This window comes from Pan paniscus, chromosome 8 (assembly GCF_029289425.2).
Source record: "Pan paniscus chromosome 8, NHGRI_mPanPan1-v2.0_pri, whole genome shotgun sequence".
Classification (NCBI taxonomy): Eukaryota; Metazoa; Chordata; class Mammalia; order Primates; family Hominidae; genus Pan; species Pan paniscus.
In genome coordinates this window covers 27,087,286-27,107,247 of record NC_073257.2, presented here as the reverse complement: position 1 = coordinate 27,107,247, position 19,962 = coordinate 27,087,286, and the positions used below count along the sequence as shown (strand labels likewise).

At 45.0% G+C, this 19,962-nt stretch overlaps 1 protein-coding gene across 4 annotated transcripts in view; it reads left to right on the top strand.

Moving 5' to 3' along the window:
* The window catches only part of FAM107B (family with sequence similarity 107 member B), an 86,259-nt gene that overhangs the window by 19,995 nt on the left and 46,302 nt on the right, over positions 1-19,962 (top strand). Inside the window, exon 1 of one of the 4 annotated variants that reach the window (XM_008957180.4) lies at positions 12,326-12,481. The exons of 1 other annotated variant lie outside the window; for it this stretch is intronic. The gene's annotated coding sequence lies outside the window, so the exon portion shown is untranslated. Of the gene's footprint in view, positions 1-12,325; positions 12,643-19,962 lie in introns of those variants that run through there. 2 more of the 4 variants (XM_034930013.4, XM_034930017.4) reach the window with 2 other exon arrangements.

Below are 19,962 nucleotides of genomic sequence, written 5' to 3'. Positions count from 1 at the left end.
AGGGCCATGGGGTGCGAAAGCATAATTCTCATCGGCAGTTGGACCTGGGAGGTCCTTTTCCACCTTTGGGTTTTCCCCTGGTCACTTGGTTATACACTGCATTTTTCCATATCTGGTTGGCAACTCTGAGGACAGGGACCCTTGGCATCCTCATCTTTGTGTCTCTTTAGGGTCCTATAGGGCTTAAGTGCTTCTTCCTGAGTCATTGCTGCTACTCAGCTGAGACACCAACGAGCTACCCAGATCAGACCCAGAGTGTTGCTGCTTATTTAGGTGGCAGCCTCAGGCCTGGGCATCAGGAGGGCCTGTCTTGCTTGGTCCCTCCGTCAGTCTTTCTTTCGGACCCAGTATGTCTCAGCATCTGGATCTGCCGGAGTAGCTAGGAACTCCTACTGAAAGGCAGCGTTTATTTCTGTGTTGGTGTCATTTTAGTCTCACACTTCCTGAACTCAAAACCCTCTTTCCTAAGACTTGCCATGAAACACTCCTATGAACAATGGTGACCACGAGTCCCTTTCGGGGAGAGTGTCATTTTGTACTTTGTATTGTGTCCCAGGCCCTGGATCCTGAGGGGTGGCCTTGGGTCTAGGAGAGCGCTCAACAGTGTTCGCCTATAGAAGATTCTTCCGGTGAATGGACGAACTTGTGGCCTTGTGCGGTGGTTTCTTTTCCTTTTTCCCTGTAGTTTCCTTCCACTGTCAACTTTTCCCCCTCCTTCATGGCAGCAGATGTAGGCAAGGACGTGCCCAGATTAGTTAGGCCCAGCCTCTTCTTCTTCCTCCGTCCCCACCCACCTTACCTTTAGGACTGGGGTGGGGTGATGTGTCTGGCCACAACTTCCGCGACCGCTTTTTAAAAAAATTAAAAATGGAGAGCCACGCCACATGCTTGTGACTTCCACAGGTGAAAGAATACTCAGCTCTAGAAGGGCAGAGGTGAGTGGGTGGTGACTTCCCGCTAAGGTGAGCTTGGGTCCTGTTTTCAGAGTTCTGTGGTCTGTGCTGCGGTCCTGCGCTTCATGTCATCTGTCACTAAGGTGCAGCAGCAGCTACTTTCCCTGCAGTATCTTCATCTCCGACTCTGCCCCGCCAGGGCCCTGACTCTCAAATAAGACACAGGCTGTCCTGTTAGCCAAGCAGAAGGGATATGTCCTCTTCTCTCTCCCTGGGTAACTTCTGCCAGATGAAGAATTTTTCTCCTTCTGGTTTCTTTAGATGGAGAAATAGTAATAGTATGATTTATCAGGCTCTGGAATGAGACTGCCGGGCCCACCTTCCAGGTCTGCCGTTTACCAGCTTTGGCTTTCTTTCTTTCTTTTTTTTTTTTTTTGAGACAGAGTCTCACTGTTTTGCCCAGGCTGGAGTGCAGTGGCACGATCTCCGCTTACTGCAGCCTCCACCCTGCTGGGTTCAAGCAATTCTCCTGCCTTAGCCTCCCAAGTAGCTGGGATTATAGGGGCACGCCACTATGCTCGGCTAATTTTTGTATTTTTAGTAGAGATGGGGTTTTACCATGTTGGCCAGGCCGATCTCGAACTCCTGACCTCAGGTGGTTCACGTGCCTTGGCCTCCCAAAGTGCTGGGATTATAGGCGTAAGCCACCATGCCCGGCGAGTTTCGTCTTTCTTATCAATAAAATAATAGTGCCTCCTTCATAGAGTTATACAGTAATAAAGTTGGTGTAAGAGTAGTGTGCCTCCATGGAATAAGTACTCAGTACAACGTAAAAACATGTGGGTAGGCTGGGCGTGGTGGCTCACGCCTGTAATCCCAGCTCTTTGGGAGGCCGAGGGGGGCAGATCACAAGGTCAGGAGATCGAGACCATCCTGGTTAACATGTGAAACCCTGTCTCTACTAAAAATACAAAAAATTAGCCGGGTGTGGTGGCAGGTGCCTGTTAGTCCCAGCTACTCGGGAGGCTGAGGCAGGAGAATTGCTTGAACCCAGGAGGTGGAGGTTGCAGTGAGCCAAGATTGTGCCACTGCACTCCAGCCTGGGCAACAGAGTGAGAATCTGTCTCAAAAAAAAAAAAAAGAAAAAACAAAAACAAACGTGGGTATGTGGTTGCAATAACTTACACTTCGATGCTCTGGTACTGTTTTTAGAAAGACCATTATTTATCTCCTAGAGGTGTGGTCACAGTTTATTATCTAATCAGGATTAGAGTGAATTGTTTGAAAACTAAGTGTATATTTACGGGGATAGCAAAGAAGGATATTTGAAACTGAAGTATCCTAGCAACCTTGGATCCCTTTGGTAACCCATGGCAAACAGGCTGCTGCTGCTATTCTCTATGGTTGAAGACAGGGTTTTATTCTTATGTGCCATAACTGGGAGTGTTAACTTTTGTCACAAAGAATGTGTCAACAATATGCCAAAGTTGAAACTGTCAACTTGGGCAAGCATCCTATACAATTTTAAACAATACCAAATTCTGTACAGCTGTCTCCTTATGATAAATGGGCATTGATTTTATTTATATTTATTTTATTTTTTTGAGACGTGGTCTTGCTCTGTTGCCCAGGCTGGAGTACAGTGATGTGATGTGGCCACAGCTCACTGCAGCCCTGGACTCCTGGACTCAAGTGGTCCTCCCACCCCAGCCTCCCGAGTAGCTGGGACTGTGGGTGTGCACCACCACGCTCACTTGAGTTTTACTATGTTTTTGTAGAAACGGGGTCTTGCTATGGTGCCCAGGCTCTCCAACTCTTGACCTCAAACAGTCATCCTGCCTTGACCTTCCAAAGAGCTGGGAGTACAAGTATGAGCCACCGCGCCTGGCTGGGCATTGATTTTAAAACTGCTCCTGGTGTGGACACCTGCCGGTGATGGCAGCCAGAATTAGATGTCTGCTGGGAACATCCTGATGGCTGGGTGAGGCTGTGGCAGGGATGGCTCTGAACGAACATCTTTCAGGCCAGTTAATTTTTCCACTGCATTTGGTGGCCTGGAACACTGACACTTGAATCAACTGCTTCTTGAGTTGTGGAATGCATCTGAGGCTGAGCCTGACCCGGGTTCCAGCCGCTTCCCTCGTGGCACCCTGCCGCAGCCACATTGGCCTCTTTGCTGTTTTCCCTAAGCAACGATTCACGTGCTTGCCCAGGGCCTCTGTGTTTTTCCAGATCCCTTTCAGGAAAGCTTGCGCCAAATGTGCTGCAGAGGCCTCCGGGCCACCCTTTATAAATGCGACATCTGACGCGCAACGCTCTCTTACTCAGCTCTTGTTATTTTTCTTCCGAGCACTGCACCAGACCGATTGCAGATATGTGCGTGCTCATTTGCAAATTGCCTGTCCTCCTCCTCCCCTGGCCCGGCCGCTAGAACCTACATTTCATAGACTTTGGCTTTTGTATCTGCTGTTTCCAGCAGCAGAGACTTGCTTTATAGTTCTTGCTCTGATTTGCTGTAACTTCAGGTGCATTCAGCCAGGTGATATTGCTTATTGAACTTACCAAAGCAACAGAGTAAGAGTTCTGGAGGTTTTAATCACTGTGCTCTCAATAAGCCAACAGAAGAAAATGATCTCTGGGAAGAACGTTCTGCAGAATACATTACGTTCCATCTTGGTATGAAGTTAGGATCCTGGGAGGCCAAGTGTGAGGATCCTGCTAGCATTTTCTTTCAGTGAATTAAAATGATTTAAAGAGCAGTGAATTAAAGGCTAGGCATAATCCTATGTCTTTGGCCTTTAACAGTTTTTTTTTTTAATAAAACACAGCTATGTGTTCAGTATGCTTTTATTTGGCATGAATGAATAAAGGCTTTTGTCCATGCTGTAGTGCGTTGTTCCTTGTGTAACATTCCATGTGGAAAACTTCTTTTAGACAATCATGCCATGATATTTTTTTCTTTTCCTTGAGAAGATGGATACTTATTTTTTTTTCTAAGAATGTATAGTATGTACCTTTTTATTTTTGGTCCTGGCCCCCAGGAAACTCAAAACCACACTTAATACAGAGATCTGGAAATTATATTAGCCCTTGTGTATAACACTTGCTGTTTCTTTTGTAGGGTGGCCTTGACTTACTTACTTTTTTTTTTTGGCACGGAGTCTTGCTCTGTCGCCCAGGCTGGAGTGCAGTGGCGCGATCTCGGCTCACTGCAAGCTCCGCCTCCTGGGTTCACGCCATTCTCCTGTCTCAGCCTCCCAAGTAGCTGGGACTACAGGCACCCACCACCATGCCCAGCTAATTTTTTTGGATTTTTAGTAGAGACAGGGTTTCACCGTATTAGCCAGGATGGTCTTGATCTCCTGACCTCATGATCCACCCACCTGGGCCTCCCAAAGTGCTGGGATTACAGGCTTGAGCCACCGCACCCGGCCTGGCTTTCTAATGTTATTTTATTTACCTAGTTGAATGTGTGACTTTTTTTTTTTTTTTGAAATGAAGTCTTGCTGTAACACTCATGCTGGAGTGCAATGGCATGATCTCAGCTCACTGCAACTTCTGCTTCCTGGGTTCAAGCAATTCTTCTGCCTCAGCCTCCCAAGTAGCTGGGACTGCAGGTGCCTGCCATTATGCTTGGCTAATTTTTGTATTTTTAGTAGAGATGGGGTTTCACTGTATTGGCCAGGCTGGTCTCGAACTCCTGACCTCAAGTGATCTGTCCTCAGCCTCCCAAATGCTGGGATTACAGGCATGAGACATGTATGACTTTTAACACACTCCAAATCTTTTTTGGAAGGAACTAGTGAATGACAGAACAGTTTTATCCTCCTCTTATCTCCTAATATGGGGTATTGAGTAACAAACTTGGTTTTGAAATTCTGTTGCCCTTGTGTGCTTTTACTTGGGTAATGCAACTAACAGAAATTTCTGGATTTGCTTAAGTAGAATTTCCATTTCTTTGCTTGATAAAGCCCAGGGTTGCAATTTTAGGGCAGTTGCCAGCCGGGTAGAGAGGTAGGAACAGTTTTGAGATGATCCTCTCACTGGTTTCCTCTGTTTATTCTAATTGTGAGATTTTGGTTACTTTGCAATAGAGGCTTTAGATATGCACTGCTTTACAGCAACCAGGTAACTGGCTTCTGAAGATTGAAATACGGTTTCTTCAGCATTGCTGTTTCCGAAGGAGTTTAGTTTGTTTTCATTCATCGACTTAGTGCCTTCCTCTGTTCAAGGAATTCTACTCATTGGTATGGGTGTTTCCAAATGATGCTTAGCTGGCTGACCCTTCTTTGGAGAAGCTTACATTTTAAGAAATTAATTTTCACAATTGGTATGTCAAATTGGTAATTATTTCAGAAGCAAATTAAGATAACATCTTAGAAAATCAACGTATGGACTTGAGCCGAGTGCTTCATACAACGAATGGGTTTTTTCTAGGTGTTTGTCACCGGGGATTTTCCTGAGAGGCTTGTATATATTAATAGAAAAGGAGTGTAGCTTTTTTTTCTCTTTGTTATAATTTAGGTAAAGTCTTACAATGTGTGAACAAGGCTGTCATTTTTAGCTGGCGTTTGAACGAAAACATGCTATACTTTTTTGAGACCCTGATTGAGTAATCAGCACTTGGGGTAGTGATAAACCACAGGTGAGCTAACTTGCAGCATTCTTTAGATTAAAATTTGATTGTCATTGTTTGTTCCCAACAATGATTTGCCAGGAATGATATGCATACTTCTCTTCTGCCCCATTCTTCCTTGTTCTAATCTCTTCTTAAATAGTTCTGTTTTTCTTTTGCTGAACAGGAATTCCCAAGTAAATAATTCTTTCTTGTGACCGAGGGTGCAGTTGGTGAGGTCTTCTTGCCTTCTGAATGGCCAGTAGCTGCTTCCGGACTCCGGAAAATGTATCGCAAATGAAGACTGCTATCACTCACTCTATAAACAGGACCAGAAAATGAGCAATTTGGCAAGGTCCCCTCTCTCGGCAAGTCCGATGGATTTCTTTTTTTTCCCCAGTGAAGGCTTGTCATATTTATAAGCCAGTAGTGTTACTTCAGAATCTCCGAAGGAAATGTGTCTCCGTGATAGGGAAGCAACTTGTTTATTCTAGACTTTTCTTCACTATATTTCTAACGTTGAGGAAATTACTCAAAGAGGTTTGGCAGAGTGAAGACAGATGAGTGAGACTGGATTGAGTTTATGGAATGTATTAATTCAGCTGATGTTTGTTCAACTCCAAATGAAGGATCCAGCATCCAGGGCACAGATAAGTGCAGGATATTCGCCCTCAGGGAACTTCCTGTCATTAGGGAGGCTGGCACCTGCTTGCAGTTAACAGAAGTGTTAGCATAGTTGCTCATTCTGCTTGGAAGCGGAGTTCATTACCATTTCATTTAATGAACTTTTCCAAATGGAAAGAAAGCTTTGTACCCGCACGCCCTGGCTCTGGATGTAGAGGTTGACAGCCCTGTGAAGCTCTTATTTAAACGTGAAAATGGGTGTCAGCTTTAGGACTAAGTTCCATTGGGAAGAACTGGGGGAAGGGAGCCATTTTTAGGTGGCATTAGCCATACCACCTTTAATAAAAAACTTCGTGTAACTCAATGTATTTCCTGGCTGGCTGCAGTTACAGAAATATTAACTGTCCTAAAATGTTTATTTTAAAGAGAAACGACTTCAATATTGGAGAATGCACAGAAAACTAGATTATAAGTAAATACTTCTGTTCACATTGGGGGTTAAAAACATTGGGCCTACTTCATCATGGTTATTAATGTGGACCTGTGTTGTTACGTTATAAGCAGAGGTTTACAGATCTGAGTTTCAAGGCTTGGCACTTGGAAATGAGCTGAGATTAGCGTTACAGAACAAGGCCTCTCCTGCCATCTTGGGAGCTGAAATCCCAGGATCTCAACCTGAAAATCAGGGGCTAACACTCTGATATTGATCTGTATACCTTCGGAAATACAGTTTTTAAAAAGAAACAGTTTTTAAAACTAGAACTTTTTTTTTTATTTCTTCGTACTATGCAAGTTTATATGCGTAGCTGTAAAAGGCAAACGTAAGCTCGCCTTTTTAAAGATTCACATGAAGCTGTTTTCTTTCTGTGAACGGAAGAGTTTGACAGAGAAACACCTTGGTAAGCACACATCGAGAATACGTTATTAGAACATGATTCTTTCTCCATTGGGCCCCATGAGGCCAAGCAGAAAAATCCAGCAATAGAATGCAAATATGAGCATGCTTTCTTTAAGATGTATCATAAACTGTTTTCTGTCGGGGAATGGAAGGATTTGACAGAGAAACACCTTTGTAAGTACACATCGAGAATACGCAATTAGAATATTGTCTCAGTTGGGCCCTGTGAGGCAAGGAGGCATATCCAACCATAAAAGGCATGCATGTTTTCTGTAAGATTTCATCATAAGCAGTGTTCTGTCAGTGAATGGAAGCATTTGAATAGAGAAACTTCTTTGTAAGCATACATTGACAATATGAAGAAACAATTATTGATCAAAAAAGCCATGCATTATTATGTATTTTTTCCATTCTGCTTGTAATCAGTGTTGCTGTTTTTTCATCGTGTTTAATAGAGGCAACACATTACTGATCCCAAATACTCTGGGAAGATTTAATCTAAAATACCCCTTCTCTATTCAGGGATCTGATCATTTCTGTTCTTAACTAGGTTTTCATTGGTATTCTCAACTTTTCTAATAAAACAGTTTTTGAGACTTGCAATCTTCTTTCATTTTGTAGTAAGTAGCCTTATTCCTGTTTTATAGATAGAAAAAAATAAAGTACAAAGATGTGTTTGCACTGTTAGAATTCTAATGCCACAGAATACTACTGTAAATGTTTGGTTCCAATTGTGCCAGTTTTACTAATATCACATAGTACAGAAAGCCATAATTTTGTGAGAGTTTTCCCACTGTTCACTGCTTTCTAACTCAGTGGCTTTTTGTTGTTGTTGTTGTTGTTTTTGAGATGTAGTCTTGCACTGTTGCCTAGGCTGGAGTGCAATTGCGCGATCTTCACTCACTGCAGCCTCCGCCTCCTGGGTTCAAATGATTTGCCTACCTCAGACTTCTGAATAGCTGGGATGACAGGTGCCCACCACCACGCCCAGCTAATTTTTGAATTTTTAGTAGAGACGGGGTTTCACCATGTTTGCCAGGCTGGTCTCGAATTCCTGACCTCGTGATCCACCCGCCTCGGCCTCCCAAAGTGCTGGGATTGCAGGCGTGAGCCACTGCTTGTGGCCAACTCAGTGGCTTTTTAAAAAATCATGGTGAAATATACATAACAAGGTAAACCATTTAACCACACTGTTGTGCAACCATCTCCACCATCCATCTCCAGAACTTTTTCATCATCCCAAACCAAAACTCAGTACCCATAATACAATTCCTCCCCATTCCCTTCTCCCAGCCCCTGGGAAGCAGCATTCTACTTTCTGTGAGTTTGACTCTTCTAGGGAGCTCATATAAATGGAATCGTACAGTACTTGTCTTTTTGTGACTGGCTTATTTCGCTTAGCGTGATGTCTTCAAGACTTGTCTATGTGGTAGCATGTATGACAATTTCCTTCCTTTTTAAGGCTGAAAAATGCCTAATATCTGTGTTGTATGGATAGACCACATGGCTTATTCTTTCATCCCTTGCTGGATCTGACTCAGTGTTTTTATACTGAGGGTCACAGCCCGCATTTTAAAACATAAAGTAGATTAGGAAATGTGTGCCCATATGAGGTATTTATATTGTTTTGTGAGCCCGTGCACACATGTGTCTGTCTGCATTGTGATGTAAAATGTTTTTCTGGTTGTCAGTTGCTGTTAGAAAAGTTTGGAAGCTGTACCCTAAAGATCTTTTAGATGTTAGGTTTCCCTGGCCCCTGTGCCTGCGTGAGCTCCTTTGTGACGTGTGTGGTATTCCCTTGGTGTCCAGGCCATCACACAGTGCTTTTTCTTGACTGTGTTTGTATTGCTCTCCATTGAAAAGCTTCTTGGCCGGGCGCAGTGGCTCATACCTGTAATCCCAGCACTCTCAGAGGTTGAGGCGGGCAGAACTCTTGAGGTCAGGAATTCGAGACCAGCCTGGCCAACATGGTGAAATGCCTTCTCTACTAAAAATACAAAAATTAGCTGGTGTGGTGGCATGCTCTTGTAATCCTAGTTACTCAGGAGGCTGAGGCAGGAGAATCGCTTGAACCTGGGAGGTGGAGGCTGCAGTGAGCCAAGAGTGCACCACTACACTCCAGTCTGGGCGATAGAGCGAGACTCCATCTCAAAAAAAAAAAAAAAAAAAAAAGCTTCTTTAGCGTGTGATCCCTAGTACAGGGAGGTACAAGCTACTTAAACTAGAAATTCTAAAAAATATGCCACCTGCTTTATTCAGTGCAAGAAGCTTAACCCCTTTAGTGCTTATTATTGACTCATACAGATAACTTAGTTTTATGAGCTACTTTCCCAATGGTCGGTAAAGTCAGTGTTTTCATTAAAGGTCAGTATGAAAGACTGTTAATAAAGGAGGTCATATTTCTTTTCCTGGTGTGTTCTCCGATGGGGCACACTGTACCCTAGGGTCATATGATTTTTGGAATAAAACAGGCCTGGATTCAATCATCCTGTTATTTGCTAGCTATGGCCAATTATACACGAATTACGAAGAGATTTCACCATCTTCATACAGAATTTATAGGGCCATATATGACTTGTGTTGGGGGTGGAGATGCTTTGGGGAAAAGTGTGAATGTAATGTTATTAAAAATCAAGTAATTTTATTTCCTACCCTTCATACTAACAGTATAATTTCGTAATTCTTTTTCTAGGAGTTGACTAAAATGTACTAATAATCTGTGAGAGGTCTGTGTGCTAAGCCTTTTCTCAGTCTCGTCTCTTGGCCAATTGTGGTCCATTGGATAAAAACAGTATGTCTGGCCTGCTAGTCTGATGGGCTGCCAAGAGGTGGACAGTTGTGATCAGCCACATGGGCTTTGTTCTGACACTTGGGTGACGGTGGAAGCTCCTGATTGGCAGGAACTCTGCAAGTGTATGTGGGAGCAGTGTTTCCCAAATGCTGTTTGCCCAGGGCACATTTGTACTGGTTTGCAAAATGTCCTACTGAAGATCCTTGTTAATAATGTGTAGGTTAAAACAACAACAAAACTAGGGTTCAGTTTTGAGATATTGGATAGATTATATCCACCGTGCATACATATTGTGATGTCTCAGGGTACAGAATGTAAAGAGTAACAGTTCACTCTTACAGATTCAGTTGGGAATAACTGTGTCAGGATGCCTGAGGAATATCACCTTGTTATCTATTTATTACATACTAATTCAAGATTTTTTCTCAGGGTGGCATGCATATTCAGTAGTGTTTGTGTATTGTACTAAACCCTGTTCTTACTGAACTGAGATTTTGCATTTTTTATAAGCAGAGCTTGGAAGCTGAACCCTTAAGTGTCTACCCTGGTCTTGTGGCATTTCATGTTGAGAGCACCAAAATATTCCCTGTGTCATGGGAAGGGTAGATTATGAGAGAAGGAGCAGAAAGAGCAGATAAACTCCTGGGCCCTAGGGTGTTTTTGTTTGTTTGTTTGTTTATTTTTATATCATGTATCCACAATGATCATTTGGAAGGAATCCAAGTGAATCAAGTGTGAGTCAAACAGCATTGTTTATAGATGCTGTTGTAGTCTGTTCTATACTGCTGTAGTGGAATACCACAGACTGGGTAATTTACAAAGAAAAGAAACTTATTTACTTATTTATTTATTTTGAGATGGAGTTGCCCAGGCTGGAGTGCAGTGGGGTGATCTCAGCTTACCGCAACCTCTGCCTCTGGGGTCCATGTGATTCTCCTGCCTCTGCCTCCCAAGTAGCCGGGACTACAGGCATATTCCACCATGTCCTGCTAATTTTTTTTTTTTTTTGTATTTTTAGTAGAGATGGGGTTTCACCATGTTGGTTGTCTAGGCTGATCTTGAGCTCCTGACCTCAAGTGATCCTCCTGCCTTGGCCTCCCAAAGTGCTGGGATTACAGGCGTGAACCACCACACCCAGCCAAAAATGTGTTTCTTATAGTTCTGGAGACTGGGAAGTCCAAGGTTGAGGGCCTGCATCTGGTGAGGGCCTTCTTGCTGCATCATCCCATGGTGGAAGGTGGAAGGGCAAAAGAGGAAGGGGGCTGAACTCTTCCATTTTATATCCCACTTCCACATTAACAGCATTAATCCATTCATGAGGTGGAGCCCTCATGGCCTCATCACTGTTGCATTGAGGATTAAGTTTCAACATGAACTTTGGGGGACAGAGTGAAACCATAGCAGACAGTTTTCAGAGCTTTCCACCAAGCCTGTTTCTCTCCACAGTGCACTGACTGAGCAGGGCTGCGGCACTGGGAGGTAGCTGGTGTCTGCCATGCACTGGGCTTGGTGCAGGAGTTGAAATGTACTTGTGGGCCAGATGTTACCAAGTGGGCATCTATATGTGCCTCTGCAATGGTAATTCCACTCTTGCTGCTTTGATATATATTTGCTATTTCCTAATAATTTAGTAATAACAATCTAGAACTGGAAGGAAACTCCTTGTTTTAGAGGGGAGGATCCTTCAGCCCAGAGATCATACAGATATAGTTGGGCAGAGTTGGGACTGGAACTCAAGTCCCTTCTGCTTGTCGTTTTTTTCCAATCTAATATATATGTATATCTACATACACCTATACATAACATATATACACACACACTCTAATATATATATATATATAATTTTTTTTTTTTTTTAAAGAGATGGGGTCTCTGTGTTACCCAGGTTGAAATGCAGTGGCTCTTCACAGATGTGATCATAGTGCACTACAGCCTCAAACTCCTGGGTACAAGCGATCCTCTGGAGTAGCTAGGACCACAGGTGCACACCACTGCACCTGTCTTCCGCCATGTTAAACATAACCCTTCCCCATAGAAAATTCTTAGCACATTTTATAAAGTGGGCTGTGATGCCATGAATCCCAGCCTCAGGAGGGCCATTCTGATTGGTCTCAGGCCTCCATGCTGTAGGTGTTGTGGTGATGCTCTAAGAAGTGCGAGAACTTGGCCTCCTCCAATTGGAGGTTGACTCACGCATGCTTCCTGCAGTCAGGTTGTGTGAGTGTTGCAACGGGGATGGTACCCACCCAGGGCTGGAGAGTCTGCGTGCATATTTGCTTACAAGTAGAGGAGCTGATTTTTTTACCGACAAGTACATTTCACCAGTGCTGCCAGCACGTTCTCTTGGTCTGGAAGGTCAGTAACTGGTACCAGAGTTGGTACGGTTTGTTTTTCATTGTTTGCTCTGGCTTCTGTGCTGGATGAGGTCATTCAGTTGCATACAGTTCCTGCTTTCAGAAGTTGCTAGAGTGTTTCTCTTTGAACTTGAACTGTGGCTCTTTTGATATCCAGAAAGAGAGTTCTTTGGGGGGATGGTTAATTCTTGTTTTGGGTGCTTTTCTTCACCGCTCTAAGGAACTACCACAGTCAGAAGGTGCATTCTTACTGCGATTTTTTTATTTGCTACCTTGGGCTTAAGGAGCCTGCCTATATCTACTGAGGTGAGGTTAGGTCAGTCTCTGTAACCGTTCGTCACTTAGGCCTTGATGGGTGACATGGATGGGGATGACTTCCTGGGCTAACTCTTCTCTTGCTAAAGGATGATTTTTCACCACCTTGAATGTCCATGATTAAAACATAAACAAGAAAATAGATATCTGAGGTAAGAATAAACACTGGGACCTTTCTATGGCTGTTGAATAATGTAGTCCTTCTCTAGAAAATGTTGTGTGAACTTAGACTTGTTAACAGAATAGCAGACTTGTATGAGACTAAATAAAAATTATATGTTGTTATAGTGAGTGGTATTGAATAGTGTGTCTTTGCCAGGAAGAGAGCTTTGTAATAGGCTGTGTCTTGTGTAGTTGTGAACTATTTTTTTTTCCTAAAATTTCTTCAGATGCCAACCATGTCTGTCAAACTCTGGATGAGTCGCCTTTTACTTAGCTTTTTAAGAACTCTTTTTGGATTCACTAACTTTTATCTGCATTATTTTATCCATGCTCTATTAAGTGTCTAGGATCCTGATAATTATGCATTTTCTCTGAAGATATCTATTTCCAGTAAAATTTGACTATCTAGTGAAGATTGTAGGCCTGATAATATATTTTGAAGTACTTGTTATGATCTGAATGTGTGTGTCACCCCCAAAAATGCGTATGTTGAAATTTGAACCCCTTATGTTATGGTTTTAGGAGGAGGGGCCTTGGGGAGTCCTGAGAATGGGATTAGTGCTTCCAGGAGAAGAGACAGGAGAGCTTTTTTCTCACTCTCCCTGCTGTCCACCATGTGAGGACACAGCCAGAAGGTGGCTGTGTGCCAGTCAGGAAGGGAGCCCTCACCAGACACCCGATCTGCTGGCACCTTGATCTTGGACTTCCCAGCCTCTGGAATTGTGAGAAATAGACAAGTGTTGTTTAAGGCCCCCAGCCTATGGCAGCTTGTTATAGCAGCCTGAGCTAAGACATATTTGATTTTAGCAAAATAGCACTTGATTTGAAAGCATTCTGCTCATTGCCGTCACCTCCTCCTTCACAGTTGTGGATTAAAAAAAAAAAAAAATGAACACATGACCACAACAAAACACTGATATGTGCTGAGTTTAATTTACTTCTTTTTTTTTTTGAGATGGAGTCTCACTCTGTCATCCAGGCTGGAGTGCAGTGGTGCAGTCTTAGCCCACTGCAACCTCTGCCTCCCAGGTTCAAGCGATTCTTCTGCCTCAGCTTCCCAAGTAGCTAGGATTACATGAACTCGCCACCATGCCCAGCTGATTTTTGTATTTTTAGTAGAGATGAGGTTTCACCATGTTGGCCAGGCTGGTCTTGAACTCCTGACCGCAAGCGATACGCCCACCTCAGCCTCCCAAAGTGCTGGGATTATAGGCGTCAGCCACTGTGCCTGGCCTTTAATTTGCTTCTTATTCCTTGGTTAGGATTAGGGAGAGAATGTCTTGGGTGGCCACTGTGGAAACAGCATTTCCAGTCCCTGTCGGTACTTGTCTAAGGAGATTTAATGCTCTCCTTCCTCTTGGGCAGTCATTCTCACAGTGGCTATGGCTTGTCTTGCTACATACACTGTGTAACCACCCTGCCCTGCTGGGCCTTGGTGTACACAGATATTGGGTAAAAATCTAATGTTGACCTAGATAAACAGATCACACACACACACACACACACCACATTTTTTTGGTAGGTACGTTTTCAATGTCGTTTCATTTCAGAAATATGGGCTACTCTTATATTAACATAGGACACTTAATTACCTTGTATGCATTCACATTTATTTACATACAGTTTTTTTCTGTAGCAATGATAAATGCAATCCTAAGTAATATTGGCTTAATATTTGGATGCTTTGATTTATAAAAGCTTTCCCTTTCTATGGCTCATGACAGTGATTTATATATTTATTGGTAGCTCTGTTTTAGAAAAGGGACTGAGTTGCTGGGTGTTTCTGCCCTAGTTTCTGGTTTCCGGGAACCTCTGGGCTCACCCAGCCTGCCTGGTTGGTTGTTGGCTGAGGCTGGGCAAGGTTCTTGAAACTGTTGACACCTGTGAGGCTCTCTGTCCATCTCAGTAGGCGCGAGAGTCCCAGATCTTGTTTGGGGAAGCACGGCCTTGCATTGAGGAGGGAGAAGGGAAGAAAGAACTTGATTATATCAGAGAAGAGACAGAGGAACCTTGGTTTCCCTCAAGGTCTTAAGTCTGGAGTACCTGTCACTTCTGCTGACCTGTGAGCTGACTGTGTGAGGGCTCCACCCCTCCAGTCCTGGCCTATTTCCATCTTCCCCAAAACTTGAGAGGAAGGTTACACTGAACAGAAGTACCTGTGTTGTTCTTGAGTTGAGGAATTTTTTTCTGCTATATTTTTTTCTAAATGATGCTAAAGTTTTTGCTGGAACAATATGTTGAGTCTGTCTAGCTTCCGGAGGACTTAGATCACCACATGTTATGATCTTAACGTAACACATGTGTGCATGCATGCATGCACACACACACACATATGTGCACAATGCAAACTGCAGCTCACCACAACACAACATGTACCCTCCCCTTCCTTTCATGGGGATAGGATAACTCGAATCTTCCTTCTGACTTTTATTGTCAAGAAATATTTTCTACACTCTCTATTTCTATATCAGTTATTGGCAGTCATATCTGCAAACCCATGAGGGTTTTCTGGATTCAGATAACAAACACACATCATTTGTGGAATATGAGGAATTTAAGGAGACTCGAGGGTGGGCAAAGATTTGAATAAACATCAGAACGAGGATGATTATTTGTGAAACAGACCTTTGAGAATTGAGTTCCAAGAGCAACAGACCTTTCAATGAGAACCAAAAAATTCATTCTGTAGCTCAGAAAATTCCTAACTTCATTTCTTCAGGATAAACATGTCATTATACCAAATAGCAATCTCAGTGTGTTAAAATCTACCTATGCACTGTGTCCCACAGACATCGTCAGATGCCAGCTCTCCTGGTGTTGCCATTTATTATGTTGCCGACGATTCTGGGATTTAGGATCCCACCTTCATGCCCTGTCTCTCCCCCTCCTTCCAGGTTCCTGGGACTGCTCTTTGCCTCCCCCTTCCACCCCACCCTCTCTCCCTTCCCTTCCAGCCTCTTCCACCAGGTGCTGTGCTCCTGCCTTGGGATCAGCCAGCTCTCATGCTGCCTCCTTCCCCAGTATCTTCATCTCCTGGTCTAACCCAGAGATCAGCCACCCTCCTCCTACCCGAGTATCTTCACCTCCTGGTCTAACCCAGAGATCAGCCACCCTCCTCCTACCCGAGTATCTTCACCTCCTGGTCTAACCCAGAGATCAGCCACCCTCCTCTTACCCGAGTATCTTCACCTCCTGGTCTAACCCAGAGATCAGCCACCCTCCTCCTACCCGAGTATCTTCACCTCCTGGTCTAACCCAGAGATCAGCCACCCTCCTCCTACCCGAGTATCTTCACCTCCTGGTCTAACCCTGGGATCATCAGCCAGCCTCCTCCTCCAGTATCTTCACCTCCTGGTCTAACCCAGAGATCAGCCACCCTCCTCCTACCCGAGTATCTTCACCTCCTGGTCTAACCCAGAGATCAGCCGCCCTCCTCCTACCCAAGTATCTTCACCTCCTGGTCTAACCCTGAGATCATCAGCCAGCCTCCTCTTACCTGAGTATCTTCACCTCCTGGTCTAACCCTGGGATCATCAGCCAGCCTCCTCCTCCAGTATCTTCACCTCCTGGTCTAACCCTGGGATCAGCCAGCCTCCTCCTCTAGTATCTTCACCTCCTGGTCTAACCCTGGGATCATCAGCCAGCCTTCTCCTCCAGTATCTTCACCTCCTGGTCTAACCCTGGGATCATCAGCCAGCCTCCTCCTCTAGTATCTTCACCTCCTGGTCTAACCCTGGGATCAGCCAGCCTCCTCCTCTAGTATCTTCACCTCCTGGTCTAACCCTGGGATCATCAGCCAGCCTTCTCCTCCAGTATCTTCACCTCCTGGTCTAACCCTGGGATCAGCCAGCCTTCTACCTGAGTATCTTCACCTCCTGGTCTAACCCTGGGATCATCAGCCAGCCTCCTCCTCCCCCAGTATCTTCACCTCCTGGTCTAACCGAGAGCCACTCTCCGAGTTCAGTGCTGCCTTGGCTCCCTTGGGAATGGGAGTGCACCTTCTCCCACCCCGTATATGCCTTGAGATCTGGAGGCAGAGCTCAGGTTCCTGCCCTCATGGCCACTTTTGGGTCATGACCCTTCCCCTCGCTGCTGCTTTGAGCCTTGTCTCAGTTGTATTCTGTCCTCTACCCTCAGTGCTAGCATTTCCTGGTCGTAGCTCCTCGTTCGTTCATTGAAAGTTTTGGCCCCTGGCTCACAGTCATCTGCTGCAGGGGTCAGTATTTGTCAAAGCTCACCGGGGACTCCATGGCAGCCGGAGCTGAGTGACCAGCAGCCTGGTTTGCCTGAGACTGGAGTGGCAGCAGGAGCTTTTTGGGATGGGGATGTTCAGTCTGAGGACTAAGGAGTTTCACAGGACGCAGGACTTCCAGTGCTCAAACTAGGAGGAGGAGGTTACCCTAAAAAGACACTGTTAATACCAGGAACCGCTTCTGAGCTGAAATCCAGAGATCCCACTCACCAGAAGCTACTGTCCTTCAGCTCAGCTGACAGATTACAATAAGAACATCAGATTTTTCCCATTCCAGGTCCCTTTCCAACCCCTCTGCTCCTGCTGGACTTTGCCTTTGCTTTTGAATTACAACATTTCAGCGATGCGCTTGTCAACACCCTGGAATCCCTTACTTCACTCTCCTGGGGGATTGGGCGGCCCACCCATGCCTGTCCCTGGACTTCTGAGTTCTGCCAGAGAAAGTTACACGGTTGCCTCTCTATGATCCTGATCTCTGCCTCACCAGGGCCTCAACACTGCTTGGAAATCAGATTTTCCTCATCAACCCTCTTCCTCTCCATAATGACTTTTCCAGCCTCCTCCACACTTCTTAAATCTCTAGGTTCATACTGAGCCCATCCCTCCTCCTCTCATTTCACTCTCGGCAGATGATCTTTCCACAGCTCACGGGACAGTTGTGCGAAGGCCATTCTCTGACCTTCCCACTGCCCCTTTGCAAATCCGCCTGCTCCTGGACCTGTACTTTTCTCATTTTTCTGTTTATAGTGAAAGAGGAATCTTATTTATTCTCTAGAAATCCATTTCTGCACCACCATTCTCTCCCACCTCCAATTTATTTATTTTTATTTATTTATTTATTTATTTGAGACAGAGTCTCGCTCTGTCACCCAGGCTGGAGTGCAGTGGCACGATCTTGGCTCACTGCAAGCTCCGCCTCCTGGGTTCACACCATTCTCCTGCCTCAGCCTCCAAAGTAGCTGGGACTACAGGCGTCCGCCACCATGCCTGGCTAATTTTTTTGTATTTTTTAGTGGATACGGGGTTTTACTGTGTTAGCCAGGATGGTCTCCATCTCCTGACCTCGTGTTTTGCCTGCCTCGGCCTCCCAAAGTGCTGGGATTACAGGTGTGAGCCACCACGCCCGGCCCCACCTCCGATGTAAACCTCTCTCCTGGTATTTCCTTCTCATGAGCATTTACAAGTGCTCAGGTCTCTCCTATCTAACGACAAAAACAGAACCCAAGCCCTTCTTGGAACTCACCTCTTTCAGTGACCACTTTCTCTTTCCTTCTCTTGATGAAACATTTTGAGAGCATGTTCTACTTTCTGCCTTGTACTATTACCTACTGCTACACAGCAAATGATTGCACACTCAGTATCATAAACAACCTGTGTTGGTTCCCTCACCAGTTCCGTGGCTCAGGAGCCCGGGCACAGCCTAGCTGGTTTCTGTGCTTCAGGCTCTCACCAGGCTGCTGTCCAGGTGGGCGCCAGGGCTGTGGTCTCATCAGAGGCTCGACTGAGGAAGAGTGTTTCCAGGCTCCCTCAGGTCATGGGCAGAATTCATTTCCCTGCAGTTGTGGGACATGGGTCGCCTGCAGTTCCATGCCGCACAGGTCCTTACTTCCTTACAGCTGGCAAGGATGGAAGATTGCAGCATGATGGCTTCACAGGAGTGACATCTCATCACCTTTGCTATCTTCTGTTGTTAGAAGCAGGTGACAGGTGAACAGTAGGTGGAGAGGAATGTGGGATCACCTTAAAGTCACTGTGTTACCTACTTATTCTTTTATTCCCCTTTCACTCCTCAATCCACTAGATTCTGTTTTTTATCTCTGCTACTTTAGTGAAACTGATACCAGAGGGTCAGGATTGGCTACAAAATTTTCTGGGCCCAGTGCAAAGTGAAAATACAGGGTTCTTTGTTCAAAAATTAAGAATTTCAAGATGGTAGCAGCAAAGCACTAAACAAAGCGTAGGGCCCCTCAGGCATGGGGGCTGTGAAGGTCCCATGCCCATGAAGCCAGCGCTGCAGAGAGGCCTTTGGTCCGCCCTGCTGCGAGTTCCATAGGGCCCTCTGGTTGTGTTCCTGCTCGGCCTCTCAGCAGCATTTGCCAGCTGGGATTTACCACTGTGGAGCGCATCCTCCTCTGTGAAACATCCCCCTGCCCTCTGAGCGCCTGAGACACTCTCCCCTGGGTTTCCTTCTCTCGCTCGATTATCCCCTTCAGCCTCCTTTGCAGCCTCCCCTTCCTCTCCCCACCCCTTTGTATTTGGGTATTTTGAGGACACTTTTGCCACCCTGCTGAGGAATATCAGCAGTTTCAGCCGCTTCGTTTGCTGTAGGATTTTGGCTGTCATATCTACGTATCCAGCCCATACCTAACTTGTGAGCTCAAGCACCTATGTCAGTGCATCCTTTATAGTCTTGCGTGCTTTGCAGGTATCTAAAATGCAGTGAGTCTGTAACACATTTCCTTGTTTTCTCTGATCCATTGAACTGGTTCTTCCTCAGTGTCCTCTATTTCAGCACTTGGCCTCATTCTTTCCCTGGGGAGTCTGGGTTTGTATCTGTGCGCTAACCCCAGGCTTGAGTCCCATCTTTCTTCTGGCTCATCTTGTGCTCCAAGCCCATGCACCTATGTCTGCTGAGGGTTCTCCCCTTGAACTGCATTTCATCACATGCTCTCCCTGGACTTCTGTGGTCTGTTCTCATGGTGACCTTGGCTTCCTCTGTTAAAACCCAGCACACTTTATTGCTACTCCTTTGTCGAATGCCTGCTTCCCCCAGTAGAAAATAAGCTATGGTAAATAAGTCCACGAGGCAGGGAGTTTTACTGCTTTATCCTCAGTGTCAAGACATATGCCTGGCACAAGCTATACACTCAATAAATACGTGTTTTAATGAAAGAGTTTGTTTTAATTTTCAGCCCAATTTTTTAAAGAATTAAATTGATTTTTTAGAGACAGGGTCTTGCTATGTTGCCCAGGCTGGTCTTGAACTCTTGGGCTCAAGTAATCCTCTTGCCTCAGACTTCCAAGTAGCTGGGATTACAGGCATGAGCCACCATGCCCA